This window comes from Tamandua tetradactyla, chromosome 24, assembly GCF_023851605.1.
Source record: "Tamandua tetradactyla isolate mTamTet1 chromosome 24, mTamTet1.pri, whole genome shotgun sequence".
Taxonomy (NCBI): Eukaryota; Metazoa; Chordata; class Mammalia; order Pilosa; family Myrmecophagidae; genus Tamandua; species Tamandua tetradactyla.
Genome location: NC_135350.1, coordinates 11,584,288 through 11,602,144, shown reverse-complemented (window position 1 = coordinate 11,602,144; position 17,857 = coordinate 11,584,288). Strand labels below are relative to the sequence as shown.

At 34.5% G+C, this 17,857-nt stretch overlaps 1 non-coding gene across 1 annotated transcript; it reads right to left on the bottom strand.

The window, feature by feature from the left end:
- Positions 1-12,738: 12,738 nt before the first annotated feature.
- LOC143668629 (U2 spliceosomal RNA) lies at positions 12,739-12,929 on the bottom strand. The gene has a single exon (XR_013168495.1). It is a non-coding gene; the product is annotated as a U2 spliceosomal RNA (small nuclear RNA).
- Between the last annotated feature and the right edge of the window lie 4,928 nt (positions 12,930-17,857).

The following is a 17,857-nucleotide window of genomic DNA, read 5'->3' as shown; positions in this document are numbered from 1 at the left end:
TTACACATTATAATCAGTTCCTATCAGTGAGATTATACAATGTTTGCCCTTTTGTGTCTACTTTTTTTCACTTAATGTAATGTTCTCAAGGTTCATCCATGCTGTCTCATGCTTCAGAACTTCATTCCTTTTTACTGCTGAATAATATCCCATTGTACGTACATACTATATTTTATTTATACATTCATCTGTTGATGGACAGCTGGATTGTTTACATCTTTTGGCAATTGTGAATAATGCACTATGAATATCAGTGCACAGATGTCTGCTCATGTTACTGCTTTCAGATCTTCTGGGTACGTTCCGAGTAGTGGGATTGCAGGGTCATGTGGCAACTCTGTACTTAGCTTTATGAGGAACTGCCAAACTGTTCCCCACAGAATGTAAAAAAAATATCGTTCTGTGGAACACAGTGTCTAAGTGTTCCTATTTCTCCACATCATCTCCAACACTTGTAGTTTCCTCTTTGTTTAAAAGCAGCTATTCTAATAGGTATGCTGAGTGTCCTTTCATGTACTCTTTAGCCATCCGTATTTCCTCTTTGGAAAAATGTCTATTCATATCTTTTGCTCATTCTTTAAATGAGTTGTTTGTCTTTTTATTGTTGAACTGTAGGATTTCTTTATATATTCTGGATATCAAACCTTTATCAGATTTATGGTTTCCAAATATTTTCTCTTATTTAGCCAGTTGCCTTTTCACCTTTTGACAGTCATTTGAAGCATGGAAGTATTTGACTTTGAGGAACTCCCATTTATCTATTTTTAGTTTTGTTACTTGTGCTTTGGGTGTAAAAATCTAAGAAACTGCCATCTATCATGAGATTTTGGAGATGTTTTCTGACATTTTCTTCTAGGGATTTTATGGTATTGGTTCTTATATTTAGATCTTTTATCCATGTTGTGTTTATTTTTGTATAGGGTGGATATCCATATTCCCCCAGCTGTGGATATCCAGTTCCCCCAACATCATTTATTGAAGAGACTATTCTGACCCAATTAAGTGGACTGGGAAGCCTCTCCAAAAATCAATTGACCATAGATAGATCTGAGGATCTATTTCTGAACTCTGAACTGAATTCCATTGATCAATAATGTCTATCTTTATGTCAGTAGCATACTATTTTAACCACTGCAGCTTTATATTATGCTTGAAAGTCAGAAAGCCTAATGCTTCCCACTTTGTTCTTCTTTTTAATGTCTTTTTTAAAGCTATTTGAGGTGCCTTACCACTCCAAATAAAATTGATAATTAGCTTTGCCATTTCTGCAAAATAATCGGTTGTAATTTTGATTGGGATTGCATTGCCTCTGTAGTTCAGTTTGGGTAGAATTGATTTCTTAGTGATATTTAGCCTTCTAATCCATGAATGTGGTATGTCCTTCCGTTTATTCAAGTCTCTTTTTTTTAAATTTCTTTTAGCAATGTTTGTTGTTTTCTAGTACAACTCCTTTACATTCTTGGTTAAGTTTCTGCCTAAATTTTTGATTATTTTATTTGCTATTGTAAATGGAATTTTTTCTTGATTACCTCCTCAAATAGCTCATTACTAATATTTAGAAACACCAGTGACTTTTGCATGTTGATCTTCTACCCTGCCATTTTGCTGAACTTGTTTATCAGATCTGTCCTGTCATTTTTTTTCAGGATTTTCTAAACATAAAGTCATGTCATCTGCAAATAGTGATGGTTTTACTTCTTCCTTTCCAATTTGGATGCCTTTTCTTTCTTTCTTTTTGCCTAATTGCTCCAGCTAGAATGTATAGCACAGAGTTGAATAGCAGTGGTGACAATCTTAGAGGAAAAACTTTCAATCTCTCACCATTAAGTATGATGTTAGCTGTGGATTTATCATTTTTGCCCTATATCATGTTGAGGAAGTTTCTTCCATTCCTACTTTTTGAAGAGTTTTTATCATGAAAAGTTGCTGAATTTTGTCAGACGACTTTCTGTGTCAATTGAGATGTCATGTCATTTTCCTTTTATGATTGGCTAATATGGTATATTACATTAATTGATTTCCTAGTGTTGAAGCACCTTTGCACATTTTGGATAAAACCCACTTGGTCAGCATAGAGATGGATCATATTTTTAAATCCATTCTGCCAATCTGTCTTTTGATTGGAGGGTTTAACCCATTAACATTCAAAATTATTACTGTAAAGGCAATTCAACTATCTTATCATTTGGTTTTTATTTGTCAGATCTATTTTTCACTCTCTTTTTAAGCTTTAAATTATCCTTACTAATACGCTTCAATTCAGTACCCTCTTCCAGATCTCTCTTTCCTGTCTTTTCTTTTCAGCCAGCAACACTCCCTTTAGTAATTCTCATAAAGTCAGTCTCTTAATAATGAACTCTCTCAGTTTTTGTTTATCTGTGAATATTTAAAATTCTCCCTCATTTTTGAAGGATTTTTTCTGGATAGAGAATTCTTGATACCAGTTTTTTCCCCTAAGCATCTTAAATATATTGTACCACTGCCTCCTTGCTTCCATGGTCTCTGATGAAAAATCAGCACTTAGTCTTACTTAACTTCTTTTGTATGTGGTGAATTGCTTTTCTCTTGCTGTTTTCAGAATTTACTCCTCTTTGGCACTTGACAGTCTGATCACTGTGTGTCCTGGAGTGAGTCTATTCAGATCTATTCTGTTTGGAGTACATTGGGCCTCTTGGATTTGCATATTTATGTCATTTATAAGGATTGGGAAATTTTCAGCCATTATTTCTTCAACTATTTTTCCTGGATATTTTCCCATCTCTTCTCCTTCTTGGACACCCACAATGTTTATGCTTGTGTATTTTGTGATGTCAATATATTCCCTGAGTCTCTGCTCAGATTTTTTCATTTTTTTCCCCATCATTTGCTCTTTTCTTTTTGAATTCAGTTATCTATCTTCTAGCTCACTGATTCTTTTTTCTGCTTCTTCAAATCTGTTGTTGTGTGTCTCTAGCTTATTTTAAATTTCATCTATAGGGCCTTTCATTTCCATAATATCTGTTATTTTTCTATATATTCTTTCACATTCCTTTCTATGCTCTTTTAATGTCTTCTCAATGTCCTTTATCTCTTTATACACATTTTTCTTTATTTCTCTGGATTGATTAAGATTTGTTTGAACATTTTTCATTAGTTGTTCCAGATTCTTATGTCTCCTCTGACTTTTCTGATTTGTTCCTTTGGGTGGGGCATTTCTTCTTGAATGTTGTTATGCCTTGTGATTTTTTGTTGATTTCTGGTCATTTGGTTATCTTGATGGTTTTTTCTGGAGGTTGGTTTCTTTTATTGTCTAGGATTTAGTTGTTGCCTGGGTGTGTATTAAGGCACTGCTTTGCCGGTTGGTTCGTTGGTATTTCACATCCCGATTCAGGCCGGATATCTATGTAGGGAGTGCAAACCAGCTCTGACAGGCCTGGAATAAGGTCTGGAGAGGCTCCGAGAAGCCCAGCTGTTTTCCCCTGCTTTTTCTGACCTGCCTAGCAGTTGTTGCTCTTCAATGACTTAATTGTGCTCAGAAGCTGTTTACCTCATCGTGCCAGGCAGTGTCTGACTGGGCAGGGCTGAAACTGCAGTATTCCTGTGTCCTCACTTTGCTGGCCAAAGTCTTGCTCAATATAGGGCTGTGTACCCACTTTCTTACTTGATATTTTTCTCTTTCTTTTATTCAGCATTCGTGGGATCCTTTTCCAGCCTATACCATCCTCTAAAATTCTAAACAAGTGAGAATTATCCTTTTTTTCACTGAAACTCTGGTATGAGATTTTCAGTAGGTGTGTACATCACCATGTTGATGATGCCATTCCTAAATGTATCACTTTTGATCTAAATCTTTAAGAGCCAGTTCTTACTTTGCCATGCTTTATTTTTCTTTGCCACAATGACTGGCAATATTCTCACTAAGGGCCACTTTTTCAGCCTGGGTAAATAAACTGAACTTGGAGATTAGTATGCGGTCTAAACAAGAAATAAACCTTTGTTGTTGTGAAACCATTGAGATTAGGGGGGTATGGTCATTTGTGTTGTAGCATTACCTAGTTAATCTACCTGCAGCAGTTATTAAAAGTCAAGGTAGAATTTGAACTCTCTGGTTTCAAAGTCTTTGTTCTATTATCTAGTCCACTAATCCTAATTTTAAACTGTTTAACTTCTTTGCACTGTGAGACACACACATGTAGATGCAATATATGGGAAACTATTTATATAGCACGGATTGACTATAAAAGCTTTGCCTTGAAGAAGTTTTTGAAATGGGTAGAAATAATTATCATCTAAGAAGAAATAGCCATTAATTTCTAATCTTTTCCACCTTTCATTAGTCTATACTTCATATAACAGAAACAGAGCAGTGACACTGGGCTTAGTAAGCAAAGGGGAGATAGCAGGCAATGCTAATACAGTGGTAACTGTTAGATGCTAATTTATTATATTAAAAATTTTGTGTTGAAACACCCAAGTAAGTTTAATCATTTTTATTTGGAGCTACTGATACAGGTTATTTCTGTGTAATGAGATCTTAATTCAAAGTACAATTCAGCCAGATTGATGGTTTCAAAGAAACAGTTGGCTGGTTGGCTAAATTAGTACAATAGTCATAATTAGACCTACAATGTATATGTACCTGTTCTTTTTGTAGCTGTGAAAGTTAGTATCAACAACTTCCATTTTTAATGCTTGAGAAGGTCTTTGCCTATTGCCTCAACTAAAGTACTAACACATCCACCTCACAGCCCTCTCCCTACTTTCTTCCATTTGTGCCACTATGACACCAGATTGATTTGCCATCTCCTCAGCTTTTTTAAGGAGTTAATGTTTTTGCTCTTTTTTTTTTTGAAGTATTAGATCTGAAATTCTAGTACCGTGCAAGTCAAGTTTTTGTACTCAGCAAAGTCCTGTCATGAGAAGTGATTTATGAATTGCTTTAGATTTGCAAAAGCGATTAGGGAATACGCTGTTGGGACACCTGCTTGAAAATGCGGACCTTACAAGCTAGTATTTCTGAAACTAATCGACCTAACTGTGAAACACCATAAAGTTAAAAAATAAAAATTTTGTCTTCAGTGTCCATTGGTCCCATAGAGACAACATACCTTTGAAAACATGCCCACTTTCTTAAACTTTCACAATAATTAGTAAAAAACAATGGCATTTCTATTTCCTATGTCTTACCAATATAATTTGGTGGAGACCCCATTAAAGTTATGAAAACCACTATGGCACAGTCACCAGTGTTCAAGGAGTTGGTGAATAATCCCTAAATTATTATTATTTTTCTTTTAATGCTGAAAATCTCCAGCACTGTAGCTTTTGCATAGTATTTTGACCTATCTCTGTTCCTTATTCAGTGAGTTAAAAGTTATGTCCCTCTAAGTATTCATTGTTTTATAGACCCACTTATCAGAGGGTAATATATTGTAATATATTGTAAAAATCACTGGTGAAAGCAGTACTTCCAGGGAAGATTTTAAAAATGAAATAACAATTAGGTACTCTATGATCACTCTCCATGCTTTCCCCAGACCTACCTAAGGTCCCCAGACCTACCTAAGGTCTCATTGAGCCTAAAGTAGTAGAGAGAAACAAGCAAGTACATAAATACACGGATTGGATATGTGATCTAAATGGAAGGATAGAAACACACAGTTGGAGATAACTTTTTGAGCCTCGAAAACATTTGATTTACATTTGATCTAAAACAGGCTAGGTTTTGAGTTTTTGAACCTATTATTTTTGTTTATTGGTAATCTGAATGTATTTTGCAGTGAGTCCTTCTAAAACCTTAGCAAAGTTAGTGATGTTTTCTGTCTTGCTCTATAAAGAAGGAACACAACTAAGAGAGTACTTCTTCATTACTCACAGGTTTTTCTTATTATGTCTTGTGTTTTACCCAGTACATTTAAGCCCTATATAGCTAAATGCACCTGGAATTCAAGTTTAGAAGTAAAATCATTAACGTCAGTCTTTATATCTTTAGCAAGATAAAGGCATAGGGTTCACAGGAGAATATTTGATTTGTTGAAACAATATTAAATTTATTGTCATTTTTATATTTGTAGTATAGGGATCACTTTTTAAACTTTAATATATAACTCTGATTTCAAAACAAGAAAAGAAAGTTCTAGCCAAAAAAAGTTATTTAACCTATACTTACTTATGTTTAAAATTATTTCAATTTTTAAGCCAGAACATTTCATATTTGCTTTAATGTAAATATAGCTTCATTCCAAATCAAGTGAAAACCAAAGTACATATTAGAGATAGCTAGATGTTATATAGATTTGTTGGCTGAGTAGAACTACACAAATAAACATATATATATATAAGTACATATCAATATATAAGTGGGTATGTTTAGATATTTTGTTTTTTTTTGTAAACCTGCAGAGGCCTTTAAATGTTTAAGTATTTAGCATAATAAATATGTACTGCATTGTTTTTTCATTGACAATAATGTATTTCCACAATGTTAAGAAAACGTAGCAAGTCTACCATGTTATGTGTTATTAAAATCATGGCCATAGAAAATGTACATCTGAACTCTTCTATTCAGTGATAGTGAAGGATTTTATCATATTCTGTAATACTTATAAAGAGAGCTTAAAATCAATTCAGTACGTTCCTGGCACGAGAACTTTTCCACTATCAAGTATTAGAATGTGTAATTTCATGAAACTTACATTTGTTGTTTATGGTAATGCATAAGATGGTTTCCAACAATTTGATAACACTTACTCTTTACTAATAAGAAGGTCTATGAAACAATAGAAGTTCCAATCCAGCTAGCTTAGAAGAAATTAGGTTCCTTTTGTTGTATCTATTTTTTTAAGTATGCAGACATGTTATCTGATACACATTTCGGCTTACAAACAAAATGTTCTGATCTTATCACTAAAAACCACCCACGAATATTGCAAGTGGTTACATATTCTATGAGAAAAAAATACATTTCATTATAAATTATGTAGGAGAAAAGTGTGAACTTTCATTTTGCTTTGCTGAGAGATTTCATTATATTTTATAATTCACTGTTTTTTTAAAAACTGATTATGTTCCAAACTAACTTTAAAAATTAAATAAAGAATTCAACAAAAATCTGAGTATACTCTTGTGTTATTCATACATTATAGGTAATGTATGAAAATTATATTATTTAATTATTAAATTTGTTTATCATACTATCCCATGTTCTTAATTTAGTAGTGAAATATACATATTTAGGTATACATACACCACATATACATATACAACACATACATATCTCCATTCAGATATGTTATAGAATAAGGTAAGATAAATTATCTAAAGAAGGATATATACTCAAAACAGATCTCACTTTAATGTTTTAGTAAGGTCTAGAACATACTATTTTCTCTTTATAATTAATTAATTTATTCTCAATTTTTATAAAATTAGCGTATGTAAGAACCATTTTAGCCATCTTAAGTGGACAATTCTTTGACATTAGGCACATTGGAAACACTGCATAACTTTCACCATCATCTTCCAGGAATATATTCATCATCCCAAACTCAAACTCATATTCATTTAGCAATAACTTCTCAGTTTCCCCTGACCCCACCCAGCAGCCACTAGTTCACTTTCTGTCTTTATGAATGTGCTTATTCTAAGAATTTCATATTAGATAAAGCATGCAATATTTGTCCTTCTGTTTCTGGCTTATTTCACTCAACATAATGTCCTTCAAGTGCACTAATGGTGTAGCATGCACCAGCACTTCACTTCTTTTTGTGGTTGAATTATATTCTACTGTGTGGATATGCCACATTTGTTTATCTATTTGTCTGCTGATTGACACTGGGGTTGCTTCCACCTTTTCGCTATGGTGAAAAATGCTGCAATGAACACTGGTTTACGAACGTCTGTCTGAGTCATTGCCTTCAATCCTTTCAGAGGAATTTCTGGATGAAATGGTAATTTTGTACTTCACGATCTGAAAAACTGCCAAGCTGTTTTCCACAGCAGTGGCACAATTTTACACTACCACCAACAATATATGAGGTTCTTATTTCTCCACATCCTTGTCAACACTATTTTCAGTTATTGTTTTTTTTAAAAAAATAACCGTCCTGTGTATATGAAGTGATATCACATTGTAATTTTAATGCATTTTTATTGAGATATATGCACATATCCTATCATCATCCAATGTGCACAATCAATGGTTCATAACGTTATCATGTAGTGCATTCATAACCACAATAATTTTTTGAATATTTTCATTGCTCAAAGAAATAGATAAAAAATATAAATATAAATAAAAATGGAAAGGAGTGGCTGAAGCATCTCATGCCCCAAAACCCCAATTATTTATTTATTTATTGTTCTTTTTTTTTTTTTAATCATCTGTTCCTACACTGGCTAAAGAGAGAGTCAGCCACAGGGTTTGCACAATCACACATGCACACTGTAAAAGCTCTATAGTTATACAATCATCTTCAAGAATCAAGGTTACTGGAATGTATTTCAACCAAATCAGGTTTTACCTTCTAACTATTCTAATCCATTATAAATTTAAAAATAGATATCTATGGACAGGCAACAGTGGCTCAGTGCTGGAGACCCAAGTTCATTTCCCAGTGCCAGCCCATGTTTAAAAACAAAACAAAACTATATACATATATATATATATATATAATAAATGTCTATATAATGCATAAGAATGATCTCCAGAAGGACCTCTTTGCTCCATTTAAAATCTCTCAGCCACTGGAACTATATTTTATTTCATTTCTCTTTCCCTTTTAGTCAATAAATATTTCTCAATCTTATGATACTGGGACAAGGCTCATCCACGTGAGTCAGGTCACACATTGCCAGGGAGATTTATACCCCTGGGAGTCATGTCTTAGGTAGGGAGGAGGGTGGTGAGTTTACCTGCTGAGTTGGCTTCAAAAGAGAGGCCATGCCTGAGCAACAAAAGAGATTCTCTGGGGTGATTCTTTAGAAAGAATTATAAGTAGGCTTAGCTTCTCCTTTGCAGGAATACATTTTATAAGGCCTCAATACTGAGGAATCAGCCTATTAATTGGTAGTCTCCAATGCTTGCAAGAATATCAAGAATTCCCCTGGTGGGGAAATTGAATATTTCCACAGTCCCTTTAGAGGGCTCTGCAAATGAGTTTTTATTTTCTGCCCAGATTACTCTGGGATGTATCAGTATCACACTAATTTGAACAAACCAACAAGGTTCCATGTAATTATGATGTTTGAATAAACTGACCATACATGTTAAATTAGCGTGCTGCAGAAAGCACATCTTTTCCTTTGGTCTCACACAGGCATTGAAGTTTTTAAACACAATCAATATATCCTTTACCTTTTAGTCTGATTTACTTTAGTCTTACTCAGATCAGTTTCATTCATATCTCTAATTGCAGTCTGATCTCTTTTTTCAGCTTTTTAACAGTGGCTGTATGGGGTAATGCCAACTTTCAGAGTTGTAGAGCTCTAACTCTGAGTATCTGGTGTCTCACAGCTACCCAAAGTTCCAGGGACCAATCATGTTATACACAAAGAGCTCAGCATCTCAGCATTTAGCAATATCCATTACAACTCAGGAATATATGTGACTGCTGTTAGAGTTTACAATTTAGGAACTTTTACCATAAGTCTTCCCCTGATGAGCTATGCTCTTGGGTTCAATTCTCAGAGTTTTCACATTATAGTTAGTGCATATTATTGACTGTTATTTCGTCTTTTCACTTCTGGCTTATTTCACTCCACATACTGTCTTCAAGGTCCATTCCCCTAGTTGCATGCCTCACAACTTGATTCCTTCTTGCAGGAGTTCAATATTCCATTGTATGAGTAAACCACAGTTCAACCTTCTGTTTATCAATCCATGTACTCTTAGACCATCTCCATCCAACCCAAGCTGTGAACACTGCAGCCATAAACACCATTGTACAAATGTCGATTCATGTCCCTGCTTTCAGTTATTCCAAGGATATACCTAGTAATGAGACTGCAGGATCATTTTGTGGTCCTATACTTAGCCTCCCGTGGAGCCACCACACCGTCCTCCAGATGGGCTGCTCCATTCTACTTCTCTACCAACAGTGAATAGAGAGAGGTTCATTCCCCTTTCCACAATTTCTCTAGCACTTGTAGCTTTCTGTTTGATTTTTAAACAGTTTTATTCATACAACATATAATGCCTACTAAGTAATAATCATGCTCCCAATATAATCTTAGTTATGCCCTTCACCACCAAAGTCTGTATGAGGACAATTTCATTTCTTCCACAAGGAAAGATGAAGGGGAAGAAAAGGAGAGAGAAGAATAAAAATATATAATGGTATGAAATAAAAAGAGGAAACATCAACACCAACACCAAGAATCCCATATTCCTCCCTTATATCCCAATCTATTGATACTTAGCTTTGGTATATTGCCTTTGTTACAATTAGTGGAAGCATTATTACAATGTTACTGTTAACTACAGACACTAGCTTGCATTGATGTATTTTATATATATATATATACTGTCCCATTTTCAACACCTTGTCTTGACACTCATTTGTTTTCCCTCATGTAAAAACATTCTTATATTTGTGCATTTAATCACCCTCCATGACTACTCTAGGTTTCACTGTTATACAGTCCCAGTCTTTATCTTCTTTCTTTCCTTCTGGTGTCATACATGCCCCAGCCTTCCTCTTTAAACCATACTCAGTCATCTTTGTTCAGTGTATGTACAATATTGTGTTACCATCAGATAATTTTGTGCTATCCATTTCTCAATCTTTATAATCAATCTTGTTCAAGATTTTGTACTGCTTCAGCATCAAATGCCCAATCTCTACTCTCTTTCTATCTCCTGACAACCTGTGTTCTCAACTTTAACTTTCAAAGTTTGCTCATTAATGTTATTTCATAGTAGTGAGACCATTCAGTGCTTGTCCTTTTGTTTCTGGCTAATTTCACTCAACCTAATGTCCTCATTATTGTTATATGCTTCATGTCTTATAGTTGCATATTATTCCATCATATATATACACCACACTTTGTTTATCCACTCTTCCATTGATTGACATTTGGGCTGTTTCCATCTCTTGGCAATCTTGAATAATGCCATTATGCACACTGGCATGCAAATTTCCATTCATATCCATGCTTTTCAGTTCCTAGTAATGAGATTGCTGAATCATAAGGCTATTCTATATTTAGCTTGTTGAGGAACTTCCAAACTTCCCTCCAGAGTGGTTGTAGCATTCTATATTCCCATCAACAGTGATAAGTGTGCCTCTTTTTCCACATCTTCTCCAGCACTTACAGTTTTTTGTTTTGTTTTGTTTTTTATAATGGCCATTCTAATAGGTGTAAGATGATATCTCATTGTTTTGATTTGCATTTCCCTAATGGCCAGTGAAGTTGAGCATCTTTTCATATGTTTTTGAGCCATTTGCCTTTTGTCTTTAGAAAAGTGTCTGTCCATGTCTTTTGCCTATGTTTTAATTGGGCTGTTTGTCTTTTTTCTTGCTGAGCTGTAAGATCTCTTTATATATTCTATGTACTAAACCCTTACCTGAAATGTGATTTCCAAATATTGTCTTTAATTGCATAGGCTACCTTTTTACCTTTCTAATAAAGTCCTTTGATGCACAAAAGTACTTAAATTTGAGCAAGTCCCATTTCTCTATTTATTCTTTTATTGTTTATGCTTTTGGTGTAAGGTGTAAGAAACCACCTCCTATCACAAGGTCTTTAAGTAATTTCCCTCTAAAAGTTTTGTGTTCTTAGCTCTAACATTAGGTCTTTGATACATTTTGAGTTATCATTGTGGTTTTAATTTGCATTTCTTTAAAGACTAATGATTTGAGCATTTTTTCATGTACTTATTGACAATGTGGATATCTTCTTGGAAAAAATGTCTATTCATACCCTATGTCCACATTTTTAATTGGGTTTTTTATCTTTTTGCTGTTGGGTTGTAGTTTTTTTTATATAATCTGAATATTAAACACTTATCAGGTATATAGTTTCCCAATATTTTCTCCCATTATGCAGGAAGTTTTTTTTTTACTTTCTTGATAATGCCCTTTGATGTGAAAAAATTAATTTTGATGAAGTCCATTTAATGTATTTTTTCTTTGTGCTTTTGTTGTTTGTGCTTTTGGTGTAAAATCTAAAAATCCATTACCTACTATAAGCTCCTAAAGATATTTCCCTGTTTTCTTCTAGCACTTCTATAGTTTTAGCTTTTATATTTAATTTAGCCTTATAATTAATTTTTGTACATCGCAGGAAATGAACGTATTTTTGATGAGCCATTGTATTTATGGAACAGAGTGTTTTATGACAGAGAGCTTTGGAAAGACTGACATAAAAATAATGTAGTGGAATGAGTAGAAAATACATAGAATAGATGGAATGCCTTTCTCTGTAACCATTTCAGGAACAAAGCACTGGCTTAGTACTGGACTGATTTCCAGATCTGAAATTGTCAAAAAGAAAGTTTTTTAAAATAAAAGTGTCTGAATGAGCATTGTAACCATGGTTTAAAATCTTATGAACAAGGACACAAATGTTTAGACTATATCTTTAGTAGTCATGAAAGAGTTTTTAATGGTTAGAATGTTAATTATCACTAACTTCAAATAATCTCTTCTTTGAAATGGATTGCTAATCTGGTAAATTGGCATAGAGGTTAAGAGTGCTTAGTCTTCCTACACAGGTATTTTTTTTTTTTTAATTTTTCATGCATTTATTATTCCCCTGAGGGGTTGCACTGTTCCTGGAAGTACTGCAATACCAGGTCGATGCGTGGAGTGGACGGAGCAAGGTCCTATTCCATCTCCCAGCTCCAAAAATCCATTCAACATATTGTCCTTGGATAGAGGACGTATCAGATATTAAACTGATAAGAACAGATACTACACTTGATCTTAGCCAAAAGGCCAAGAAGCGATGCTACCCACGTATTTATGTAGCAGAGTGGCTGGAACTTAAAATGTTCAATGTCTTTTATTATTTTCTTATAAAATGAAATCTAATTTTTTTTATTAATTAAAAAAATTAACTAACACAACATTTAGAAGTCATTCCATTCTACATATACTATAAAATGAAACCTAAACTTCTGTTTTGTCCAGGGGACTTGGAAGTAAATCTTCAAATCTGCTAACACTGGAGCTGCTTAATCACAAGTTAAGGTCTATTTAAAACAATCCACTCTATTAATGAACCTTAACTTCATTTTTTAATGGATTTACTAAGGTTCTCCCTGGCTACGGAAAAGCACAATGACTGGGAGAATCTGTACATAGTTCATGTCTGAGTGGTGAGCTGTATATCCCCAAATGTTGTATTTATCTCCCAGATGTATTGATGCTAAAAATGATGCTTTTTATTTTAAATCCACAATTAATTAAATAAGAGGTAAATCAATACAATTTGATTCAATAAAAGCATTTGATACTATATTATGTTGAATATTATTTGATAGATAGGAAATGGTTGAGCACATTGGTTTATCTATGTTCTTTTCTAAAACCTCCAAATGGGAAAATACTACAAGAATTTTTTTTTTTTTAAGTGGGAAAAGAGACAGAAGAAAAGAAATATCAGAGATGGACAAATGGCAACTAACTTCAATATCAGAGAAAATTAAAATTCAAGTAATCATAAAAGAAAAACAACAAGAAGCAATTCAATTGTACCAAAGAATTGAGCAAAGGTAATTCTGGATTACCAGAATGTCAAAGGAAACAGACAATGCAAGTAGAGGAAAAAAATCCAGCAATGATAAGTGAATTCAGAAAGATAAGAGAAGATAGAAGATCCATAAAACTAAAAATAAAATGCTATACAAAAAGGAACAGTCAGGGACAATAAAAGTTCTTAAATTTAATCAGTTAAAAGAAATGTTAGTAGAGAAATATATTTGAAAAAATCTCACAGGAAGACTTGGAACTGGAAAGTTGTAGTAAATGGTTTAGAAAATTAGTGAGTTAAGCCAGAAGATCCATATTTGACTAATAGAGTTCTGGCAAAGGAGAACAGAAGAGACAGAAGTAAGGAAATGATCAAAGAGAAAGAACACAAGCAAGTGGCAGTAGTGAAGGGCATGGATTTCCACAGTGAAAGGGGCAGTTAAGGATGATAAACAATACATATCAATGTAGACCTTCATAGAATTTTAGAAATCTAGAATTTCTAAAAGATTCTAGAACTTTAAGATAGGAAAGAGAAGAGCCCATGCACAAAGGACTGAAAATAAGAAACTTGGTAGACTTCCCAATAGCAATTCTGGAAGCTGAAAGAAAATGTCTTCAAAAAATTGTGGGCAGATTTCAACTCTGAATTCTTTGTACAACAAAGGGAAAATTACGTGTGAAGATTTGTTATTCTTATGTATTTATCTATTATATCTTATTTCTAGTCATGTAGAATCTCAAAATAATTTGCCTCACGTGCTTCCTTCCTTAAAAAATTAGTGGAAGATATACTCCACTAGAGGAGGAATAAACAAAAAAATGAGAAATAAACAAAATGCAACGAGTAGGGAATATGACACAAGGGAGTTGTGAAGGATTTTTGTCAATAGAAGTGCATGAGTCTAGTGCATCAGGAAGACAGACACCAGGGGCAAAGCTGATGTGAAGTGAATGATGCCCTGCCCCACAAAAATCAAGTTTAAATCCTACCCCCCAGTCACGTGAGTGTGAACCCATTTGTAAGTAGGGCCTTTGAAGATGTTATCATTAGTTAAGGATGTTGGAATATCTTACTTAGATGAGGCCAAATTCAATCAGGGTGGGCCTTATTCCATAGAACTGGAGCCATGTAAGGAGAGGAAATCAGACAGAGGTACAGATGACCAGGAGAAGTAGAAGCCAGAAGGCAGCTTAAAACAGAGTGGCAGACACGGAGAGAGACCATCATGTGATGGAGGATTGCCACAGCACTGCAGACCACAGGAGAAAGTAAGCCCCATCAATACCTGGATGTTGAACTTCCAGCCTCCAAAACTGTGAGACAATAAATTCCTTTCATTTAAGTCAATTCATTGTGTCTCTGGCAATCTAAGACAAGACTTAAGAAGTCATCAGAACTCACAGAGAGCCAGATGTGTTTAACTGCAGCGAAAGGAAATTTGCACTTCTGTAGGAGAGATTGAGTTACTGATAAATACATGGAACACAAAACACAAACAAATAAAAATAGAAATTATGATAAACTCCAAGAAAAGCAAAATAATGTTCAAGAAAGGAAAAGCAATATCACATTTTCCAAAATACACCTATAAATGTTATAAAATATATTATTTTATATTTTTAAAATACATAGTGAATTACTATATTGTGAAGACTGAGAATATGTGTGTGCCTGTGGATGGGTGTTTGTCCGTGTAGAATTGAGAAGATGGTGATAAAAGAAAAGTAAAGGGAGCATAATTTTCCACATTAGGAAGCTCAGGAAATAATACCTAAAAGAGAAAAGTGGTGAAAGTAGTTATCTCAATGAGTGGGAATCAGAGATTGTAAGAGAAGAGACAGATCTGCTATTTTTAGTCACAAGAAGAATAATTTAGCTTCTGAAAATATGCCCAAATTTCTTTGATAAGAAAATTTAAAATCATAATGATATATAGTTTATCTGTTTCATCTATTCAGTCAGAGTTTAATTATGAGTCTCTAAAGCTACAGAGAAAATTTTCTTTCATTTTTAAGTGTCTGGGATTTGAGCCAATGATAAATAGCAACAGAAAGCATGCACACATACATAAACACATCCTCCCCACCTCCCCATGCACACATGCTCCAAAACCAAGTTAAAAGATTTAGACAAATTTAATAAATATGGAATCACAATTAAAAATTGCTGCACAATTAGATATTAGCAAGACAATTATAAAATGTAGGGGATTGTGAAAAGTTCTGGCTGAACTGTACATTTGGATTGCTTTGTGTCCTTGAGTTTACATTCCTCTTCAAAAAATCAAACTGGAAATCATGGTGTATGCATCATGGATGAGGATATGCTGGAAAATCAGTGAAACTCCAATCAGGGGATCTACTCAGGGAAAGAGACACAAGCCAACATGGTGAGAAGGAATGTACAATTAAATGCTTTACATTAAAATAACATGGTTAAGGTTAATATATATATTTTAAATTTATTGCCCTCCATCATGGACTTTCTGTGATTAAATGACCAACAACTGGTCTTGACTGAGTTGGATAAAAGGGTGTCTGTGATAATCATAAAGAGCTAGGAGAGCTCTTAGGAGAGAAGCAAAATGATAATATCCCTTCTCTCACAAGTTTTGGAGAGCAGTTTTCCTAATCTTTTATTCCACTTTTCATTGTAGATTGGAAAAACAAAAGAAATCTCCTATTTCCAGCTGCAAGCTCCTTCTCATTTTAGAGTCTGGGGGAGGTTGGAGAAGGGGTCCATTCCTCTTCCTGGGGGAAGGAGCTTCCTTCAAACAAATCAGTCTGGCAGTGCTTCTTGCAGTCTTCTATCTCAGCTTCACTAAGTAACAAGAATTCTGAATCCCTTCCCTAAATGTACCTTAGCTCTATGCCCAAAGGATGAAGACAGCTAAACACTTAGCACTTTTGTTCCCTAATGCAGCTTCCCCCCTTTAGAGAGAGATTTCTTACAGAGCACATTTGTTTTCCTGTCTAAATTATTCTACACTAAAAACTAAAAAGGGCTATCTATATAACGCATAAGAATAACCTCCATCCAGCACAACCTAGTGACTCTATTTGAAATCTTACAGCCACCGAAATGTTATTTTGTTTCATTTATCTTTCTTCTTTGCGTCAAGAAGACTTTCTCAATCCCATGTTTCCAGGTCTGGGCTCATCCCAGCAGTTCTGTCCCATGTTGTCAGGGAGATTTATACTCCCGGGAGTTATGTCCCACATAGGGGGTAAAACAGTGAGTTTACCGGCCAAGTTGACTTAGCGAGAGAGGACACATCTGAGCAACAAAAGAGGTTCTCTGGGTATGACTCTGAGGAATAATTATAAGTAGGCTTAGCTTCTCCTCTACTGGAATTAAGTTTCATCAGGGCAAGCCCCAAGATCATGGGTGTGGCCTGTTAAATCAGTAGTCCCCAATGTTTGTGAGAATATCAGGAATTCCCCGGGTTGGGAAGCTTAATATTTCTACATTTTTCCCCATTCCTCAAGGAGAATTTGCAAATGCTTTTTTTTTTTTAATTTTCTGTGCAGATTACTCTGGGATGTGTCAGCATCACACTAACCTGTACAAACCAGCAAGATCTCACACCCTATTCAAGGTTCCATGTAATTATGATGTTCAAGTAAAATGACCATACAAATTAAACTAGATAGTGTGCTATGGAAAACATAAATTTTTCACCAAATAAACATCTCTTCCTTTATCTCACACAGGCACTGAAGTTTCAAAAAACAGTCAGTATCATCCTTTACCTCTTTTCTGAAATACCTCTGTCCTAACCAGGTCTCACTCATATCTCTAATTTCAGTCTGATCTCCATTTACAGCTTTTTAAAAAGTTGCTGTATGGGGTAATGCTGATTTTCAAAGCTTCAGAGCTATAAATCTGAATATCAGTTTGCACAGAGATACCCAAAGTTCATGGGACCTACCAGGTTATACACAAAGAGTGCAGCATCTCAGAATTTAGAAATATCCATTACAGATTGTGAATACTGCCAAAATAAATACCAGTGTGCAATGCCCGATTATGTCCCTGTTTTCAGTTATTCAAGTATATACCTGATAATGGGGTTTCAGGATCATAAATAGTGCTATATTTAGCCTCCTGTGTAACCACCACACTGCCCTCCAGATGGGCTGTTCCACTCTACTTCTCTACAAACAGGGACTAGGGAACA